At 42.7% G+C, this 23,358-nt stretch overlaps 1 long non-coding RNA gene across 1 annotated transcript; it reads right to left on the bottom strand.

Annotated features, from left to right (window-relative positions):
- Window positions 1-9,902: 9,902 nt before the first annotated feature.
- LOC122548676 (uncharacterized) lies at window positions 9,903-22,995 on the bottom strand. Its single transcript, XR_006311303.2, has 3 exons — window positions 22,939-22,995; window positions 16,982-17,146; window positions 9,903-10,857 (listed from the first exon to the last, which is right to left on the bottom strand). It is a non-coding gene; the product is annotated as an uncharacterized LOC122548676 (long non-coding RNA).
- Window positions 22,996-23,358: the final 363 nt, after the last annotated feature.

Here is a 23,358-nt window from a genome sequence, read left to right as displayed (position 1 = left end):
TTTTGAGATTCAAGTATTATTATTTTTTGGCCTTTCTTTGTTCTAATTACATTCTCGTCATTGCAAACGAATCTTACAATTTCATTTCAGTGACAACACCTTACAATACAGCATTATATTTCCTAGCAGCAGTGAAGCATTCAGGACTGCTGGCCATTTGGCCATCACACCTCTGCTGGCTCTTTGACAGCATAGTTGTACCTCGCCCCAAGCTCCCAGTTTTTGTCTAGAAGCCCATAAGTTTTAAATTCATTTTAAAATTACTTCTTCAATCCACTTGCATCACATTTTCAGGTAATGTGTTCCAGAACATGTAAACTCTCTCAGTAAAAACATTACACCTCAGCTCCCTTCCAGAAATATTGCTCATGATTTTAAATCTATGACCTCTGAAGACAGGACATTGTCTGCATTTCTCTAACTGATGTATTGAAGTCTATCATCACCTTGAAGACCTCTATTAGGGAAAGTTAAGAATCACACAACACCAGGTTCTAGCCCAACAGATTTAATTGGAAGCACTAGCTTTCAGAGCATCACTCTTTCATCAGGTGGTTGATGAAGGAGCAGCACTCCGAAAGCTAGTGCTTCCAATTAAACCTGTTGGACTGTAACCTGGTGTTGTGTGATTCTTAACTTTGTACACCCCTGTCCAACACCGGCATCTTCAAATCATGTCTATTAGGGAATGTTATCTATTTCACAAAGAGCGGCCCTAACTTTTCCAACCTCGTGCTCTTTTCAGTTTCTCCTCTCAGGGAACATCACGGCAAACACATAGCCTTTCAAATGTCTTCACGTTTTTCCTTAAATGTGATGCCCAGAATTATCTGGAGGACGAGAGAATAAATTACAAAGTTCCAAAATGATCTCCAAGTTTTCATTCTGTACTCCTCCACTCCACTCTCCATTCTTTGTTCAGTTGCATAACTGAATTATTTCCTTCGACTACAACGTCATTCTTTACTGTTTACTCTCATTCAGTTTAAGGTTTTGATTTTTACACACAGTCCCGGAGCCTATTGTAATTTTATTTCATCCATTCCAACTTGGATTGACAATTCCTTAAAGGTTAAATAATAATCATCAAGGGACAATACAGCCACATGCCCTGAGTGCAGGTTAGTGTAATCTTAAATATAATATCGCCTAAACTAGCTGTGGGAAGTATTATGATTCAATATTTGGTTGCAAAACATGTCACTTCTGTCTAATTGATTTTTTACAATCCCAAATAACGTGGGGTTTAGTAACGTCCCAAATCATTCCACAGTGCCATTAATCACTTATGCATAACCTTTAGTTTTGACAGGAGCCATATTGTAGTTATTGTGACACAGTCCCTTCCAACCAGTACGTTCACTCACATGCTAGAACACATCACAGAATCAGAAAGACCTTGTCATCTCTGCCCCATCTATGATGCCAGTCTCCATGATAATATGTCCCCAAAAGTTTTCTTTCAGCTTTATTTTAACCTTCCTCCCATTCCATTTTTTTACAACATGCTATCACTTTTTAAAGTCTTCAAGCAAGATCACACTCTACTCTGCCTTTTGTTTAAAAAGAGCTTGGGGTGTTGGGAGTTAATGTTCCTTTTCTGTTCCCAGAGATGCTTATATTCACACAGGCCACATAATTATATAATGGTGTTCACGTAGAGTCAGGTGTATGGCAAAGTGCGATGATAAAAGACTAGTTAAGATTGTGGATTGTGGTGGATCCAAATTGTTTGGATTAACGCCATTCTGTACTAAACTTGAAGTCTCTGAATTAATTAATCAGGTGATGATGAATGGTGAACAATGTATCAACTATTCTAGAAGTGACCTCTATATATAGAACTCAACATCTTCCATCAGTCTCCAGAGTTGATTGTTTTTAACTGAAGGGATTGCATTTGCTATTGGATTCAGGTGATAGTTAGACTTGTCCAAACGCCTATGCTGTTAATAATGCTGATTCAACCAGAGGCATACTAAGGGTGATATGGATCTTTCCATAAGATCTGTTTGTTACACTCAACTCAGCATCTCCCTTTGTGGACCAAATCATGTGCCATGTGTTTCAGTGTTTTATCACTCTCTGCTGCATTGTTTGTGGGTTGTTTGGGCCTTTTGCTGATTCCAGCAGGAAGGTTATGAGTCTGAGTTGACTGAACAATACAGGCAGTGGAGACCTACAAGCCAAGGCTTCCCTGTACACAGTTGACGTCACTGTCTTCTGCCTAGATCCATTGTCAGTGCACAAAGACATGAGCATCTGCAACCAGTTTGAACTGGCCTGGGAGCCAGGGTAAATTGAGGCAAGAGTGGAGGCCATGTTCTCTAGGAACTGAGTCAAGCAATCACTTATCCCCATCACCATTAAGACAGATGACCCAAAGATGCTGGAAATATGGTTGGATGGGGCCGGGGTGTGCACAAAAACTTGGAAGCAGTGCGTTGATAAGATAAGGCAGGAATTGGGCTTTTGGGAGCATTGCTCCCTCTCAATTGCGGGTAATATCCTGGTCATCAGGTGTGAGGTACTTTTGGTGTTGATGTGTGTGGCATAGGTTCTGGCCTAGTCCCTCAGTCTGCACCACTGCAGTCACCCGAGCCATCTTCCACTTCATCTGGAGACCAAAGCTGGACTGTGTTTGCAGGGACACCATGTACAAAGCTCTGGATAAGGAAGGGGACGCGGGGGGGGGGGGGGGGGGGGGAGAGGTGATGTACCCAATATCATCCTCATTCTGATGGCCACCTTTCTGTGCAGCTGCATCAAGCTGTACTCAGACCCCTGGTACGCAAACATCAAGTATCAATCCGTACTGAGGTTCTACTTTTCCCAGTGTTGTGAAGGATTGGATTAGTCTCATTACTGCGGAACGCTTCAAATCGTTAGACCATTCCATATCAAATTCGTGGAAGAATTTGTAAAGAATAACATCTTTGACCACAAGTCCATCAGAGCAGACTGTCAAGGTCATTTAGGCAAAAGTGAGGACTGCAGATGCTGGAGATCAGAGTCTAGATTAGAGTGGTGCTGGAAAAGCACAGCAGATCAGGCAGCATCCGAGGAGCAAGAAAATCGACTTTTCGGGCAAAAACCCTTCAATCAGGAATCATTCCTGATGAAGGGCTTTTGCCCGAAATGTTGATTTTGCTGCTTGTCAAAGTCATTTGCCTCATTGCCAGAGCTTTCCAATAAGCACCAAGTCATCACTTGGCTGGTGGTGAGAAGGGCACTATCTGTGAGATCCTTTACAGCCTGTCTGCACCACCGCACACTGCCCTCGAAGCAGCTGTAGGCAGTAGAGACTGTCACATATCTCCTCCCGGAATGTGTCTTTGCAAAGGACATCTGGAGAGGGATGTAGTGGGTCTTGTTGAGGTTCATCCCGAGCAACTCTGTGCTGCACAGTCTGTTCCCCAGGATGCACACCGAGACAAACATCTGCAGGATCATCAACTCAGCGAAAGACACTCTTTGGTCTGCCCGAAACTTGTTGGTCTTCCAGAGCAAGGAGTTGACCTCTACTGTGTGTTACAGGCTGACATTCCTGAGGGATGCACTACAGCTTGGGGCAGCTGCTGCCAAGGCACAGTGCGGAAAGACCTCTAGCAGTGCCTTTCTGCCAAAGTACAACAAGGGTTATCGAACTCTCTTTGTCACAAATGTAAATCGTGTCCTGCATCAGTAAGAAATACTTTTGGCCTTTGAAACTGCAGGGAATGTCAGGTCCAAGGTTTGTTTTCTTTCTTGCGATGCAAAGACTGTCCAGAACTGCTCTAACACCTGAGTATGAACATAAAAATTTTTTATGAATAAATTGTATTTTTGCATTAAAAAATTCTGTTTATGCTTTTTCCTTTGAAGTTAATTTTGGTGATCATTGTTTGAACAATTCACTTTCAGAGTTGCACAAATCAAGCCTGTGTTTCCTTGAGTATAGAATATTAAAGATGATAAGGGGTGTTTCAGATCATTCAATAATATGATAGGGTAGAAAGAGGGAAATTATTCCCTCTGGTTGGTAAGGCATAACAAGAGAAAACACTTTAAAATTAGACCTGGATAGTTCAGGGGTAGGGGAGGTTTCAGAAGCACCTTGTTTTGGTCAAATAGGGTTCTTATAAAATATATTTCATCAAAGGAAGCATCATTGGCAATGCCAGCATTCATTGCCCATCTGAAATATGCCTTGATAATGTGGTGGTATGGCCTCCTACTGGAACCATTGCAATATATAATAAAGCAGGTAGCCAGAATGAAGATGCATATCCGCTAGGATCTAATTCAATGATAAAACAGGTTCATGGATCTGAATAGTCTTCTTCAATTCCCATGTTCTTCCTTATGTTGTGTTCTGTCTGGAACACTTCAGTTAACATTCAACTGGCATCAGGAGGGTGAGGGGTGGGTTAGCAGGTGGATGGTTGGGTGAAGGGGTAGAGCACATCAGTGGAGGGTTGAATCAGGAGTGGTCAGGGGGCTGGGGTCAGGTGAGAGATTGATAGAGGGGGAGGGAGCTGTGGGGTCATGTTGAGGTAGTGCTTGGGGGTGTCAGTGATGATTCGAGGCAGTGATCAGCTGAATAGTCAGACAGAGGTTACACACTTATAGTGGCTCTAACATCTCCTGGCTAAATATTCAGTTAAGTACATCAGAACCGGCTGAAGCTCTGATTCTAAATTAAAGTTGGAGATTTTGTTGCAAGGTTCCTGATACCATGCAATTGCCCATCAACGTTTTCACCTCATAGAGTCATAGAATCACACAGCATAGACATGGTCTACCATGTCTTTGCCAACCAACAAACACCAACCTCCACTAATCCTACACTTGGTCCACAGCTAGCTCTGCACTGGTATTTTAAGTTCTCGTATTTGTCTCCACCACCCTGTCAGGCAGTATGTTCCATATTTCTACCACGCTCTGGGTGAAAGAGTTGTTCGTCAGATCTCCTTGAAACTCCCCATCTTAAACTTATGTTTTCTGGCCTGACCTCCAAATTATGATCCTGGGCATTCCCTTGTGGTCAATAAGTTGAGATTTCTAAGGGGTATTATTCACGGTATGTAGCAGCACTGACTATCTTCCAGTCAGATGCTCTGGCTTTATGTAAAGGTCTTTAAGGTCTTAATTGTAAAAGACCGGGAGACATTTCTGATTCATTAAAGAGAATAGATTGAATATATGAATTCCACATGATGAAAGGAAGGCCATTACTTTGTGTTTTTTCCTAGTGACTGTACATCTTATGTTGTTGGACCTTGTTTCCATAGCTCCCAACATGTAGGGATTCTAATACCTGACGCAGTTGTCCTAATGTGATCTAACCAAGGTCCTGTACGAGGATGAGACACTGTTGTTTCACATTGGATAGTTCTATTTATTCCACCTAATGTCCTGTTTGAGTTACTACACTTTCTCCCTATTAGTCACACACAGCAGCAATCTTTCCAGACTGAAGAGCAGTGATGTCAAGCCTCTTGTCTGATTTTAATGCCCTATGATGTAGCACATAAGTGCAGAGGGTATAAGTGTTGCACTTATACCATTCGTCTTACCGTACAATCGTTCTGCCTTGTGTTCCTGTGAATCAACTAAAAATATAGCCAAGCTACTAAGCAAATTTCAGAGTAAGCGAGGGATTGGGTGTAGGTGGAAGTAAAATGGAGGCCATAGTCAGAACGGCCATGATATTACTGAGTGGCAGAGTGCCTACTTATGCTCCTGTGAGTTAGATTCTCATGGAATTGTTTCACCTAGTCCAAGGGAGTTGGAACTGATGTATCCAATTTCTTCACCAATTTGCCATCCGCCCTTGCTTTTCTGATGAGAAATTATCTGTAATTAGCTTTTTATTCTGACAATATTCCAAGCAGAGCAAGACATTTTCTTGGTTTCCTGGTCGCCATTCTTCCTTTAGTCATTCCCTCCAAAAACAGATCAATTCATTCTTCCTCAGTGCAATTTGTCAGTTGCTGTCGGTATGGAATAACTGTCACCTCTGCTTACACAGGACCAATTACTGGTGTATTTCCAACAATAATTTTTTTGTGTGAAACACTTTGAAACATTTCAACCTGACAAGATGTTACAATAATGTCAGTTTTATTGTATTACACGATGGCAGTTTGCCCTCCGATCTTCAATCTCCTTTCATATGAGTTCAGAGGTTTTTGGACAAGAGCAGAAATGAATGAATAAAAAGAACACATTTACATTGACAGCACGAGATAAATGATAAGAACAGAGGATTAATTATCAATGACCTCCTTCACGGAAGAATGCAAAATTAAAATTGCTAAGGAGCAGGGATTTTAAAAAACCATCTTCCTTCAGCCGCTTTCACAAACAGAGGAGTGAAAGCTGTCCATCCAGTTGCCATTGTAAAATGTATAAGCTGCTAAAACATCTAAAAGTGAGGTGGTTAAATCAAGTGTGAGAACTTCCCTATCAGAAGTAGGGGTAACACTGATGTGGGATTGTGATAGCTGGAACTAGTGAGTGAGTGAAGGAAACCTGAAATGAATGAAAATGGTTTGAGTTGAAAACTGCAAGTTTCACTCCACAATTAATCTCATCTTGCAAACCTGCTCTTTGATATCAATAATATCTCCATCCAATGGAATTTACCCAAAGTTTGTTTTATCATTTACTTTGTGCAGAAATATTTTTATTGTGTATTTAATTCCGCTCGTAATTCTATTTATATCACACACCTACACTAGTGACATCACCTTCACTTAGTTAAAGTACACCTTGCATGCCCTCAGGATGACCCAAGTCAATGAAATGATTTGAAGATAGTGGTAAGGTCAGAATCTCAATAAGATTCCAAACCAGTATTGAGGTGGATAACCTGTGAATCTTCTTTAAGTGAGTTGAATGATGAACACTTGTCAAAACATGAGGAAAAACTCCTCTCCTCTACTTTCAACAGCAGGTTTGCATTTCTCTCTTGACTCATTCATGGGCTGTGGATGTCGCTGGTGTCATCAGCATTTACAGTTGATCCCAAATTTCCCTTGGCAAGGTGGTGGTGAGCTGCTCTCTTGAGCTGCTGCAATCTTTGGTGTTTAGAAGAGAGTTTATCATTTTGACCGAGTGACAGTGAATGGATGGCGATATAGTTCCAAGTCAGGATTGTGTGAGTATAGACAGGGTCTGAAACTTAACAGCCAGCTCATCAAGAGATCTACACTCCCCCAGTTTTGTACTACACTTTTGAGTGCTGGTGTCTACATAATATATTTAGATTTAGGTATGCGGATTTAGATTAACCGTACTATCTCAGAGGTCAGAGTGATATCAGTTAGTTATTTTTAAACTGGTACAGAGAGACTTCCACAACATTCATTACAGAACTTCATTGCTTATTGTCATTGTTAGATTGTTGAAGTTTTCTGCTGTTTCTTTTGATTAGTTAAAGTGAACCTTGAGCACCCAGTAATTACATTGACTTTTCTGGCTTTTTTGCTGCTATTGTTCAATCCTTTGTATAATTCTGGCAGTCATTTCTGAGATGTCTTTGATGTAGGGGAGAGTGGTTAGGGTTTCTGGACGTGTTTAGTCTGCTTCTTTGGGTTTGTTGCTGAGAAATCGGTCGACTGTGTTCATTGGGTATCCATTCTTTTTGAATACACGGTATCGGTGATTTTCCTCTGCTCTGCGTAGTTCCTCTGTGCTGCAGTGTGTGTAGGCTTGTTGAAATAACATTACTTCAAAGACATTTCGGAAATGACTGCCAGACTACTCAGACCCCTTGGCATCATGATAGCCCACAAACCCACCAGCACACTAAAACAGCAGCTAATGAACTTGAAAGACCCTATACAGACAATGAGCAAAACTAACGTAATTTACAAAATACCGTGCAAGGACTGTAACAAACACTACATTGGACAAACAGGCAGAAAACTAGCCACCAGGATACATGAACATCAACTAGCCACAAAAAGACATGACCCACTCTCACGAGTATCCTCACATACAGATGAGGAAGGACACCACTTCGACTGGACAATACATCCATCCTAGGACAAGCCAAACAAAGACACGCACGAGAATTCCTAGAAGTATGGCATTCCAACCGGAACTCTATCAACAAACCCATTGAGTTAGACTCCACCTACCACCCCTTGAGAAATGGAACAGGAAGTGACTTTATGGGTGGCACGGTGACACAGTGGTTAGCACTGCTGCCTCACAGCGCCAGAGACCCAGGTTCAACTCCCACCTCAGGCAAACTGTGTGGAGTTTGCACGTTCTCCCCGTGTCTGCGTGGGTTTCCTCCGGGTGCTCTGGTTTCCTCCCACAGTCCAAAGATGTGCAGGCCAGGTGAATTGGCCATGCTAAATTGCCCGTAATGTTAGGTAAGGGGTAAATGTAGGGGGTATGAGTGGGTTGCGCTTCAGCGGGGGTATGAACTTGTTGGGCCGAAGGGCCTGTTTACGCACTGTAAGTAATCTAATCATAGGAAATAACATCACCAACCCAAACATATAAATAGAAAGCAGGAATTTTCAGCATTGCTTTGCATGAGGTCCACTGAAGATGTTACCTAGTAAGGTAATGAAACATCTGGAAATGAACCGTTCAGCTCAGCGAGCAAACCTACATCCAAAACCTTAACCTGAGCTACAAATCTTCTCAAAACTCGCTAAGCAGCACTCTGGCTATTGTGTTTGTGGTTCAATAGAATCCAAAATGAAACACGAGATAAATGGAGGGTCAGCTTGAACAGGGGGATAGTTCATTTTGTTTCCTCTCAACTCCACAATCCATCCGAGACTGCATCCCCTAGATCCCACACCGGGTCACCTGACCCACTCTCTTAAAGGGGCAGCACCACACAACTATACAAATAAGACTGGCTGTCACCATTTCCACCAAACAACATGAGGGTTCCAGTCCGCCAGGCAATCACTTGCCTCCAGGCGAATAAGAAGACCTCCTTCAAAGGGAAGAAAGGTAAAAGCAATCCCACCTCTTGTACTTCTTGGCCAGACAGGGAATGTGAGCATCACTGATAAAGCTTGCATTTCTTTCCCAGCTCTCATTGTCTTTGACAAGGTGGTGCTGAGCTGCCGCCTTGAACCTTTGCAGTCCATGTGGCGTTTGTGCACTCCCATCGCTGACAGGGATTTGGACCTAATGGTACAGACTGAAGCGGTACTTGGAACTTGAAGTCTGGATGTATTCATGTCCGTCTACTGCCCTTGTCCTGCTGGGTGTTCGAACTGGTTGGTTTTGGAAGGAGCTGTTAAAAGTGCCTGGTGCATTGTCATGCACTTTGTAGATGGTGCTCACTGGAGTGAAGATCTGAATGTTTAAATTGGTGGAAAGGGCGTCAGTCTAATGAGCTGCTTTGTACTGATTGTGTCAAGCTTTTGAATATTTCTGGAGCTGCCAATGGAGATTACTTCATCTAGCTGCTAACATGTGCCTCGTAGTTTTGTGTACTCAGGATTCATAGAGTCATAGAGATGTACGGCATGGAAACAAACCCTTCGGTCCAACCCGTCCATGCCGACCAGATATCCCAACCCAATCTAGTCCCACCTGGCCCATATCCCTCCAAACCCTTCCTATTCATATATCCATCCAAATGCCTCTTAAATGTTGCAATTGTACCAGCCTCCACCACTTCCTCTGGCAGCTTATTCCATACCCATACCACCCTCTGAGTGAAAACGTTGCCTCTTAGGTCTCTTTTATATCTTTCCCCTCTCGCCCTAAACCTGTGCCCTCTAGTTCTGGACTCGCCGACCCCAGGGAAAAGACTTTGCTTATTTACCCTATCCATGCCCTTCATAATTTTGTAAACCTCTAGAAGGTCACCCCTCAGTCTCCGACGCTCCAGGGAAAACAGCCCCAGCCTGTTCAGTCTCTCCCTATAGCTCGAATCCTCCAACCCTGGCAACACCCTTGTAAATCTTTTCTGAACCCTTTCAAGTTTCCCAACATCTTTCTGATAGGAAGGAGAGCAGAATTGCACGCAATATCCTGGACAGCCACAACATGGATTAATGTAACACAATCCAACACAAACATAGGCCTTGACTGCAGCATTTGAGCACTGCTGTCATCACCTCACAAATTTTTATCAGCTCTCCTAGAACCAAAACAGATTTGCCATGAACAGGATGGAGTGGATGAAATGATGAAAACAGCTAAGATAAGGAATAAAAGTGGAAAAGCAAGGAATATTAACAAACTGGTCTGAGAGCACTTCCTAAGAAGTATTATCCTTTACATTAAGGCATCTTTTACTGTACAGCATCAAATCAAACTATTATATCTATGGTTTGAGGTTAGAATTGCAGTAAAATACCAGAACTGGATATTAAACATTACATTTTATTTAATTACCCTAAAAACAGTAAATGCTGAAACTATTCAGAACCCATGGAGACAGAAATGTAGTTAACTTGTCCATTCAATTACTAATTATCAGAACTGGAAAGTATCTAATTTTAGAGCAAGAACAACATTGTTTTATTTCCAATTTTTTAGACTTTTTTTTACTGCTTTAAAACAAAAACACTGCAAAAAGATGGCTGCAGTACCATGTTTACCTGAGCATGGATAATGTTGTGTTTTCCTGGAAAAGTGAAAGCAAAAGCAGGCGCCATAGTAACAATGGGTTCTGAACTAAGGGAGAACGCTTGACAGCACCATTCTGATTGGTTATAATCAGGTGATCATGGATTGTGTGGAGTTGTACAGCAGAGAACCAGGCAGCCTATAGTCACAGCATATCAACACATCTCTCTCCTTGTCTCTCTCTTTTGTGGAGACATTAGAAAGTCTCCAGGAACAGCCAGCTGTCTTTCAGTCACTTTTATCGCAAATCCATTACTGAAAGAGAAATAAACACCTTTAAAAAATAGTTCAAGGACAATTCTTAACTAATGAATGAAAGAGAGCAGTGATGTGCAAACAACATTGTGTCAACATCAAAGAACTTAAAAGGAATGAAAGAAAGAGAAAAAAAATGCAACCAATAAAATCCTGTGGTCCAGCCTGATGCCATCAAACTCTTTTTCCTTGATTTATTTTTCTCTTCCACCTTCATATCTATGTATATCCTTGTGTATCTGTTCGTGAAGGGGGCAATTTATGAACGTGTGGAGTATAAGCTTCAGAGATGTACATTAGCATATTTCCTAGTTGCCATTTGTTAAACAAAATTTTTATAATGCAGTTATTTTCCAGTTATGTACAGAAACCTGGTGAGTGTTTACATTTAAACGAAGTTTGTCATTTCTGTAAACTAGATTTTGGATAGTTTGACTAAATCTTTTCACATTTGTGATGACTCCAAGAATAGGGGGATGTGGGTTCCAATGTATTATCTCAGTGAGTTGTGACATCAATATTGCTGAAAAAAGATACATTTTGTCAAAGTTTTTCATCTGGCACTCATCAGGATAATTTGCAAAAAATACCAAAGTAAGGGGCTGAGTGAGAGAACAGCACTGATTGGTTGACTAGTGGACTCTGGCTGATAGAACCATTGCTATGGAGAATGTACCAATTAATAATATTAACTGTCAAGTGTTGTTCACATTACTCTGATTGGTCAAGAAATTGCCCTTAGATATAAATCGTAAAGTTGCTATGACCTGTTTAGTTGAGTTAAAACAGTGTATATTATCTTTCTTTCTGCAATGAACAAGTTCCTGTGCATGAATATATGGAGCTTCTAGTACATAGAATCCCTACAATGTGGAAGCAGACCATTCAGCCCTACAAGTCCACACTGACCCTCTGAAGAGTATCCTAGCCAGATCCAACCCCTATCCTATCCCCGCAACCCTGCATTTCCTATGGCCAATTCACCTAACCTGCTCATCTTTGGACTGTGGGAGGAAACTGGAGCACTCAGAGGAAACCCACGCAGACGGAGGAAGAAGTTGCAATCTCCACATAGTCACCCAAGGCTGGAACCAAACTCAGGTCCCTCCTGGCTAGTTTTTTGCCTGTTTGTCCAATGTAGTTTTTGTTACAGTCCTTGCATAGTATTTTGTAAAAGACATTAGTTTTGCTTGTTGTCTTTATAGGGTCTTTCAAGTTCATTAGCTGCTGTTTTAGTGTGTTGGTGGGTTTGTGGGCTGCCATGATGCCAAGGGGTCTGAGTAGTCTGGCAGTCATTTCTGAGATGTCTTTGATGTAGGGGAGAGTGGTGAGGGTTTCTGGACGTGTTTAGTCTGCTTGTTTGGGTTTGTTGCTGGGAAATCGGCCGACTGTGTTCATTGGGTACCCATTCTTTTTGGCTACACAGCATAGGTGATTTTCCTCTGCTCAGCATAGTTCCTCTGTGTCGCAGTGTGTGTTGGCTCATTGAAATAGTGTTCTGATGCAGCTTCGTTTGTGGATGTTGGGGTGACTGCTTCTGTAGTTCAATATTTGGTCCGCATGTGTCGTTTTCCTGAAGACACTGGTTTGAAGTTCCCCATTGGCTGTTTGTTCTACTGTGACATCTAGGAATGGCAACAAACTGCCATTCATTCAGTCACTCTGTCACAAGAAAAGTCATGTTTCACCCTGAGCTCAGGAGACAAGAACTGAGCAATGTGTTCCATAGTGAGCTTTCCACAACTGAAATATCCAAATGTAAACTCCGAACCTGTCAACACTGTTCAAATAAAACAGCCACAAAACAAAGGCATAAACCAGCTGATATTTTCCCGAAACTGAATTCATGCTGCCATGCCCAGCAATTATCTGAAGGCATAGGGTTTCCAAGTAATACCTTGTTTAAAAATGTTCCAAGGTGTAATTTCAATGAACTTTTAAATAAGATATCCAGCATCTTCACAATTCCTCAAACATTATTATATATGAAGAGTCTTCATAGTCAGTTAAGGAAATAAAGATAAATGTCACGTCTACTGCAGGACATCACCTCCTGAAAATGATGGACAGGAAAGGCTCTGGTGTTGCCTTGGCCCAATGAGCAGAACTGATTCCTTCAAATTTCATTGAGCGATCTGAGCACATAGGCCACGCTGTCACTTCAGCTCAACATTGCTGCTTGATACTGGAGGTTAAACTCGGGTCCCATGAACCTCTCAGGTAGCACAATCCAAATAAAAACACCGTGTTTTCCATTTTCATCCCATTTACAGTGGTGGAGTGGCTGACACTGTCAGTAACCCCTGAAATTGCTTGAAAGGAGACGGAAGCATTAAACTGTGAGCAGTGGTTTGTACGATAGCTATCAGCAACTCTGTACTGACAGCAACACTCATGGAGGGGAAATTCATAGAGAAGGGAACACTGGTTGGCACAGACTTGCAGTTAAATATTAACTAATTAATGCAGTACTCTTTAACGCAAACTGAAATGTGGCAGTCTCATGGTTCTGCACACCTACTACTGCTGAAACTGAATTTCCTCAACAGAATGCAATATTAATTGATCACTGAGTGCAAAAGCAATGAGACTTTATTCACAGGGCAGTATGACCTGGAAATACTTTTCAACATTAACTACTTTCTAGTGAATCTCTACTACAAAGAATATGGCTAAGCCCTATCATCCAAGTAATAAGGCTGGCAGCTATGCATGGGCAACACAGAGCCTCTGCAAGATTGTTCATTGCCTAGGTACCTGGCAACAATCTGGTGAAACTGGCAACAATGTGGTGGAACTGACTTAATTGCCCTAATGTGATGATTCTGTACATAAAGTGCACAGTAGCGTCTCTAAAGCCAGTGATTGGGGAATAATGGACTCTGCCACATTTGGCTGTCTTTCCATGATCTATCACAGGGTTTCATGGTTATGCTGACTGTAACTTTGAAGTCAGAGAGTTTTTTTTCAAAAAGTTATGTGCTGAAACTGTAAAGTGCTTAACTCAGGAGACTCAGCGTATGGTGAATATTCAAATCCTAAGGCACATCCAGTCATGAGAAGTCGTGTAGACAAGGCATCAGATGGATCTTTATTGTTGAGCTGTGAGTAAAAACAGCCTTTAAATGAGGCAGCTGAAAAGGGACTTCTCACAAATTGACAGGACCGTAACTAGTTTAGAAAAGGTTAAGACTAGTGCACTACTTCAAGATAGACTGTGACGGGAGGATAGGGACATATACATTCAAACCGCGATAACAATTTAGGATTAATCCTAAGAAAGTCTTCACACAAACTTGATTAAATGCTTGAACTGAGCTTCAGGGGTGATTCATAGTTAAAAAGGAAACCTACAATCATTTTAAAAAGACTGCTATTCGATGCTGTGATGGGGATCAGTGGATGATTTTAAAAAGATGAACAAAGGTAGGCCTGCAATCACATTGTTTAAAACTATTCCTGTTGTAGAATGTAAAATTGTTACTGCAGTCAGCATAACAATCTCTATTTCTTTGGATCTAAACATATTGCATAGCAATATTTTAAAGACTGACGTTTCTTAACACTGCTGTTTTGTTGTTTCTAAAATGTTGAAGCATTATAATGAGTGCCTTGGTGAGATGGCAGGATTTAGGATAGGTTCGAGTCACAGACCTGCTAAAGTAAAATGATGAATATGCCTGTCACCGAGTAGCTGTAATCATACCCGTGCTTGTAAAGGATAAACAATCAGTTACATATGACAGGTTATAACTTCTGAAAGTAGCACTGAGTGACCTGACATTGACCTCCCATACAGACAGGTACAGTTGAGAAACTAATTGATTGTGCATTCTGCAGGTAAATCTGCAACAGTCCATTTTGGGGAGCATGAATGGGATGTTTCAATAGGGAACAAGGTATATATGGGGAACCAAGTATAGATAAGAAACCAGATATAGATGAGGAGTCAGAGTTTTTGTTTTTAAATTCACTCATGGCTCGAGGGGGCACTGGCTGGCCAGCATTTATTGCCTGTCTGTTATTGCCCTTGAGAAGGTAGTGGTGGTGCCTTCTTGAGCCACTGCAGTCCATGGGCAATAGGTTGACTCTCAATGTTGTTAGGGAGGGAATTCCAGGATTTTCATCCAGAGCCAGTGATAGTGGTATCCAATCTATGGCCTTCTAGCGCAAGTGATTCCTGTGTGTCAGTGACGATGTTGCATTTGATTAAAGAGGTTTTTAAGAGTGTCCTTACAGGGTTTCCTCTGTCCTCCTCATTATGGCTGACCCCGTTACAGAGCTCCGAGAGAGTACTTGTTTAGGGAGGATTGTATCAGGTATGTGGACAATGTGGATCACCCCATTAAGCAGGCTGTGTGTGACTAGTGCCTCAATACTGCAGATATTGGCCTGGGAGAGGATGCTCCCACTTCTTATGCCAATGGCTTTGCAGAGTTTTACAAAGGCAGCGCTGGTGATAATTCTCCATGGATTTGGGGTGTCTGCTGTAGGTGGTCCATGTTTCTGATGCACACAGGAGGGTGCAGACCACAGCTGGCTCTGTAGATACTGAACTTGACGCTGAGTTTGAGATCTCAAACTTTTAATCTCAATCTGAATGCTTTACTAGTGCACTGGAGTCATGTACTAAGATGAAGTGCCTGAGATATGGGGAATGATCCAACTTGTCCAGGAGCTTGCTGTGGATGTTGATGGTCAGGGGGCAGTGTTGTGTGACAGGACAGCACTGGTGGAGAACCTTTGTTTTATGGATGTTTAATCTGAGGCCCATTCCATCATATGCCTTAATAAAAGCATTGGCTCTCCTGATGAAGGGCTTATGGTCAAATCATCGACTCTCCTGCTCCTCGGATGCTGCCTGACCGGCTGTGCTTTTCCAGCACCACACTTTCTGACTCTGATCTTCAGCATCTGCAGTCCTCATTTCCTCCTCAATAAAAGCATTGGCAGCGCATTGTATTCAGCCTTTAAGTGGACATCTGTGTACTGCAGGTCCCTTTCAGAAGTTGGGGTGGTCCCGGTTCTGGCCTGGAGCTGTCGAAGGTTGAGCATTTTGCCACTGATCCTGTAGGTTAGCTCTGCTCCAGGGAGCTTCATGGAAAGGGGGTTGGAGTATTGCAGTCAGGAAGATGGGGGTAGAGTGTTGGTGTAAAGACTGAGCCCTTGTTGGGGTCTGTGCTGAATCTGCTGGTGAGGATCAGGGCTTGCATGAATGGTGATGAATTTTCTGTGGGCAGTCGATTTTGAGGGGAATATTCCTCAATCTCTCACAGTTGACAAAGTTGAACACCTTTGTGAGATTAAAAACAAACTGTGTACAGAGTTTGGTGCACTTTTCTTGCATTTGTCATGCACTGAAAATCATGTCCACCTCCCATGCCATTGCCAGGGGCTGGCGACTGCTGGATCAATCTCCGGTAAATCTGCTCTATCATTTGCACCAACCAATTAATCTTACCCTGCTACTGAGAGGTGGCTCATCAACTTGATGTTCCAGGATATACTGCTGACTGTGATCAAACCTAGCTTTAAGAGGGATTTGTTCTGTCCTGTGTTTCTTGAAGAGACTGTTGTAAATCTGGTGCTGAGGTGTCTGCTCCATGGAGAGCAGAGAAAATAGTTTTAGCTTTTTTGTTAAAATCAGACAAAAGGAGCATGAGTGGGTGGAGTCAGGCTCACACAAACCCAGGGTTTTAGTTGTTGAAGTTGGGGTTTTGGAGTTGAAGCTACCAGATACAGCTCGCTCTCTGCTGCTGCTGCTAAAAGCTTGAGTTCTCTCTCTTTGCCGCTAGATGCATTCTGTCGGTGTTCCTTCCCCTGGAGGGAAATCTGTTTTGCTGAATTTGCCTTTGCCAAAGATGTGTTTTTGAGATGCTGTTATATTGATGAGTAGTAGTTAAAATATATATTATTTGATGAAGTATTTCCATAGAGTTAAAGTTATGCCAATTGTTTTTTTGTTTGTATTTTAACTGTGGTGTAAGAACTACCTTAAAATCTAGTAGTTTGACCAATTGAATTGCATCTGGAGAGCAACGCCTTACACTTAAGATAGAAGTTAGGGTCTAGGCTATCAGCTTGTTATGTTTTGAGGGGGTTTGGTCTGGTCCATATCACTTACAACCTGGGAAGAATTCAAGGCTCAACCATCTGCAGCTTCTTCACCAAAGACATTCCCTCCATCATGAGGTCCAAAGTGGGCATATCGAGTTTGGAGGGGTAATCGAAGGCATTTGCTGTCCTTGTTCATTTACATCCAGATCATCCTGGAATAGCTGTGTTCCACCTGCTTAAAACAAGAGGCAAGTTAGGGTCCAGACTACTTTCCCGAAATGTTTTGATGGGGTCTGGCATGGTCCATTAACACACCAGAGGGCATAACCTCACTGTATGTGTGTGTGTGCACGGTGCCACACATTTAAGACAGAGATGAGGACTTTATTTCCTTTCAAAAGCTACTGAATCCATGCATTCTCTACCCCACAGGCTGATGAGGCTGGATTATTACGTATATTCAAGGCTGAGGAAGAAAACTTTCTTATCAGTAAGAGAATTACTGGCTATGGGGAAAAGGCAAAAAAGTGGAGTTGAGGATTATCAGATCACATACTCATACTGAATTGCGGAGCTGATTTGATTGGCTGAATATCCTACAATGCTAATTTATTTAAATGATTTAGATGTGAACATAGAGTCATAGAGATGTACAGCATGGAAACAGACCCTTCGGTCCAACTCGTCCATGCCAATCAGATATTCCAACCCAATCTAGTCCCACCTGCCAGCACCAGGCCCATATCATTCCAAACCCTTCCTATTCATATCTGGAAATATGTTGCTGGAAAAGCGCAGCAGGTCAGGCAGCATCCAGGGAACAGGAGAATCGACGTTTCAGGCATATTCATATTCATATACCCATCCAAATGCCTCTTAAATGTTGCAATTTTACTAGCCTCCAACACTTCCTCTGGCAGCTCATTCCATACACGTACCACCCTCTGCATGAAAATGTTGCCCCTTAGGTCTCTTTTTTATCTTTCCCCTCTCACCCTAAACCTATGCCCTCTAGTTCTGGACTCCCAGACCCTAGGGAAAATGATGTTGTTATTTATCCTATCCATGCCCCTCATAATTTTGTAACCTCTATAAGGTCACCCCTCAGCCTCCGACACTCCAGGGAAAACAGCCCCAGCCTGTTCAGCCTCTCTCTATAGCTCAAATCCTCCAACCTTGGCAACATCCTTGTAAATCTTTTCTGAACCTTTTCAAGTTTCACAACACCTTTCCAATAGGAAGACCAGAATTGCACGTAATATTCCAACAGTGGCCTGACCAATGTCCTGTACAGCCGCAACATGACCTCCCAACTCCCATACTCAATACTCTGACCAATAAAGGATAGCATACCAAACACCTTCTTCACTATCAGTAAGGCCTCAGGCGACTGAATGTGTGGAGTTTGCACATTCTCCCTGTGTCTGCGTGGGTTTCCACCGGGTGCTCCGGTTTCCTCCTACAGTCCAAAGATGTGCAGGTCAGGTGAATTGGCCATGCTAAATTGCCCGTAGTGTTAGGTAAGGGGTAAATGTAGGGGTATGGGTGGGTTGCGCTTCGGCGGGTCGGTGTGGACATGTTGGGCCGAAGGGCCTGTTTCCACACTGTAATGTAATCTAATCTATCCTATCTACCTGCGAGGAGAAAGTGAGGTCTGCAGATGCTGGAGATCAGAGCTGGAAATGTGTTGCTGGAAAAGCGCAGCAGGTCAGGTAGCATCCAGGGAACAGGAGAATCGACGTTTCGGGCATAAGCCCTTCTTCAGGGCTCGCTACCTGCGACTCCACTTTCAAGGAGCTATGAACCTGCACTCCAAGGTCTCTTTGTTCAGCAACACCCCCTAGCACCTTACCATTAAGTGTATAAGTCCTGCTAAGATTTGCTTTCCCAAAATGCAGCATCTTGCATTTATCTGAATTAAACTCCATCTGCCACTTCTCAGCCCATTGGCCCATCTGGTCCAGATCCTGTTGTAATCTGAGGTAACCCTCTTCGCTGTCCACTACACCTCCAATTTTGGTGTCACCTGCAAACTTACTAACTGTACCTCTTATGCTCGCATCCAAATCATTTATGTAAATTACAAGAAGTAGAGGAACCAGCACCAATCCTTGTGGCACTCCACTGGTCACAGGCCTCCAGTCTGAAAAACAACTCACTACCTTTGAGCCAGTTCTGTATTCAAATGCTAGTTCTCCCTGTATTCCATGAGATCTAACCTTGCTAATCAGTCTCCCATAGGGAACCTTGTCGAACGCCTTACTGAAGTCCATATAGATCACATCTACTGCTTTGCACTCATCAATCCTCTTTGTTACTTCTTCAAAAATCTGAATCAAGTTTGTGAGACATGATTTCCCACGCACAAAGCCATGTTGACTATCCCTAATCAGTCCTTGCCTTTCCAAATACATGTACATCCTGTCCCTCAGGATTCCCTTCACCAACTTGCCCACCACTGAGGTCAGGCTCACCGGTCTATAGTTCCCTGGCTTGTCTTTACCACCCTTCTTAAACAGTGGCACCACTTTTGCCAATCTCCAATCTTCTGGCACCTCACCTGTGACTATTGATGATACAAATATCTCAGCAAGAAGCCCAGCAATCACTTCTCCAGCTTCCCACAGAGTTCTTGGGTACACCTGATCAGGTCCTGGGGATTTATCCACCTTTAACCGTTTCAAGACATCCAGCACTTCCTCTTCTGTAATATGGATATTTTGCAAGATGTCACCATCTATTTCCCTACAGTCTATATCTTCCATATCCTTTTCCACAGTAAATACTGATGCAAAATATTCATTTAGTATCTCCCCCATTTTCTGTGCCTCCACGCAAAGGCCGCCTTGCTGATCTTTGAGGGGCCCTATTCTCTCCCTAGTTACCCTTTTGTCCTTAATATATTTGTAAAATCCCTTTGGATTCTCCTTAATTCTATTTGCCAAAGCTATCTCATGTCCCCTTTTTGCCCTCCTGATTTCCCTCTTAAGTATACTCCTACTTCCTTTATACTCTTCTAAGGATTCACTCGATCTATCCTGTCTGTACCTGACATATGCTTCCTTCTTTTTCTTAAACAAACCCTCAATTTCTTTAGTCATCCAGCATTCCCTATACCTACCAGCATTCCCTTTCACCCTGACAGGAATATACTTTCTCTGGATTCTTGTTATCTCATGTCTGAAGGCTTCCCATTTTCCAGCCGTCCCTTTACCTGCGAATATCTGCCTCCAATCAGCTTTCGAAAGTTCTTGCCTAATACCGTCAAAATTGGCCTTCCTCCAATTTAGAACTTCAACTTTTAGATCTGGTCTATCCTTTTCCATCACTATTTTAAAACAAATAGAATTATGGTCGCTGGCCCCAAAGTGCTCCCCCACTGACACCTCAGTCACCTGCCCTGTCTTATTTCCATAGAGGAGGTCAAGTTTTGTCCCTTCTCTAGTAGGTACATCCACATACTGAATCAGAAAATTGTCTTGAACGCAATTAAGAAATTCCTCTCCATCTAAACCTTTAACACTATGGCAGTCCCAGTCAATGTTTGGAAAGTTAAAATCCCCTACCATAACAACTCTATTATTCTTACAGATAGCTGAGATCTCCTGACAAGTTTGTTTCTCAATTTCCCTCTAACTATTAGGATGAATAAATTTGCAGATGACACCAAAATTGGTGATGTAATGCACAGTGAAGAAGGTTATCTTAGGGTACAAGAGGATTTGATCAGATAGGGTAATGGGCCAATGAGTGGTAGTTGGAGTTTAATTTAGATAAGTGTGAAGTGTTGCATTTTGTGAGGACAAATCAGGGCAGTACCTATATAGTTAATGGTAGGACCCTGGGGAATGTTGCTTAATAAAGAAACTTAGGGGTGCAGGTGCATAGTTCCTTGAAGGTGGAGTCGCAGGTAGACAGGGTGGTGAAGGAGGCATATAACTCTATGACTGTATGCTCCTATGTCTTATAGTCTCGTGAGTTGACAATATTCAGCCAGAAGGATGCCTGGTGTAAGAAATTGAAGAGGTATAGAGTCATAGAGATGTACAGCACAGAAACAGACGCTTCAGTTCAATTCGGCCATGCCAACCAGATATCTTAACGTAACCTAGTCCCATTTGCCAGCACCTGGCCCATATCCCTCCAAACCTTTCTCATTCATATACCCATCCGGATGCCTTTTAAATGTTGTAATTGTACCAGCCTCCATCACTTCCTCTGGCAGCTCATTCCATACCTGCACCACCCTCTGCATGAAAAAGTTGCCTCTTAGGTCTCTTTTAACTCTTTCCCCTCTCACTCTAAAACTATGCCTTCTAGTTCTGGACTCCCCCAACCCAGGGAAAAGACCTTGTCTATTTATCCTGTCCATGCCCTTCAAGATTTTATAAATCTCTTTAAGATCACCCCTCAGCCTCCGATGCTCCAAGGAAAACAGCCCCAGCCTATTGAGTCTCCAACCCTCCAACCCAGGCAACATTGTTGTAAATCTTTTCAAGTTTCACAACATTCTTCCTAAAGGAAGGAGACCAGAATTGCACACAATATTCCAAAAATGGTATGTTATTAATAACTTCAAGGGAGGACATTCTCCTCCGTTTTCCAGTCTAGTGTTTTCTAAAGGTGTTTGACTACAGTTGTACAAGCAATAGACATCCTCCATACATTGCCTTTTTTTAAAGTTGTAAATGAGCCTAGATGATAGGTATCATGAGGCTATGTCACTGCCAAAGAATACATCACAGTGGAGACGTCACGTCAGATAGACCAATTTTACATTGACAAATGCATCAGCCTGTCATTAGTGCAGTGATTTAAACCCAACTATCTAAAATCTAGAACAGAATAATGTTTCCAATGGTTCATTGTAGTTGACGTTGATTTGGCATTGTAATGTTTGTGATCAAGTCTTCTAGAGAAGCTGTGCTAGTTGTTTAAATTATTACTGCAGTGTTGGCTGCATTGAAACTAGTTAAATAGACCACAATGACCTTTACACACTCCATGTTTCTTCATACATCTGTGCAGATGCTAGTGTTAAATTTCTGAATATTGTAGATATTTCGGTGAGGTTTTTGGGGGAGTGGGCAGAAAACATGGCCACCGATGGAGATTGCATCTGTATTTTGATTCAAGGGAAGTTTGAGGTCAGCCATCACAGAAGTTAATTTTGAGCTTGGGAAATCAAGACTTTATTTCCATCTCCAACTTTATTTATATGACAATGTAGCTGATAGGAGCTATGTGATGGGCGAGCAAAGTTTCAATTAAAACTGTTCGGTTATACAAAGAGGTGCAAAATGTTTCTTCTCATAAATTTCTTGTGACTGGAGTGTTTTGAAATGGGGTCAGACTTTTAAGGTTCTCCCATCTCCTCAGTAACCAGCGCCCCCTGCAACTTGGCGGCGTTACATTCCGAGGGACATCTGCCTCCCTGGTTCCTCACCAAAGTGCCCATTGACGGAGCGAAATGATGCAAAGCAAGGGGCAATTTCCCTCACAGAAGACAACAAAGCTGAGATAAATCCTGTCCCTTCAGGAACCATTTCAGAGTCCGCCCCTAAACATTGAGAGGTGTTGGCTATGTTCTGTGCAGTTTCCCAGCATACAGACTGGGGGATTAACCCGAGAAACCTTTTTTTTTAAAGTATTTTGTTTCATCGTTGCTGCTACATTTAACGAGGGAGTGACCACTCAGGATTTTAAAAGAGATCAAACGATTTTTTTAAAAAAAATCTCCTATAGTAGCTGGCCAGCCTTTACTGGATGCTTGAGCAAATGAGCACAGAGTGTGAATCCCGAGATGGATCCAGGATATAGTACTGCCTTTGTTCACACTCCAGGAGGTTTACCCAGCTCCGAGTGAAAGGGGACTCGTCAGTGTGTCCGCCACGGTCACCGCCTCCTCCTGCAACGTTTCCCCCTCCGTGCTCTCAACCAAGAACATTGCTCGCTCCACATTTACACTCCGAATGTTATAAATACTAACTGGCTCCGCTAAAGTTTCACCCAGTTTATCCTCACCTCCCTTCTCTTGGATATTTCACTTGCAGATCAAACCAATCACAGACCTCTCCGCCGTTTGCTTTCTCCCCTCTCGTCAACGCTGTCTCCTCTCTCATTCCCCCGTCTTTATTTTAAGGCGGCCCTGGGGTCAAAGTGACAGCTGAACTGAGCCGAGAGGTTATTGTAGGAACGGTCACTGTGCTCCAACACACTCAGTTACACTGTCGTTGCTGCAGTACCCAGTCTGCACTGTTCTTACCCAGTTACAAAGCTGGCTTCCTTTGGTTTTCAACAGCATCGTGCTTTTTTTTGACGCCGAAGAGTGAAAATATAAACTAATGATTCCAGCCACGGCGTGCCGCTAAGTCCACAGTGCTCACTTCTTCCTCCATCCCGCCACCCCCCCCCCCCCCCCGCTCAAATCCCTACTCCCTTTCT

Source organism: Chiloscyllium plagiosum, unplaced genomic scaffold (assembly GCF_037043375.1).
Source record: "Chiloscyllium plagiosum isolate Xiang-an unplaced genomic scaffold, Cpla_swu_hap1 HiC_scaffold_3, whole genome shotgun sequence".
Lineage (NCBI taxonomy): Eukaryota > Metazoa > Chordata > Chondrichthyes > Orectolobiformes > Hemiscylliidae > Chiloscyllium > Chiloscyllium plagiosum.
This window is presented reverse-complemented; position numbering and strand designations above follow the sequence as displayed.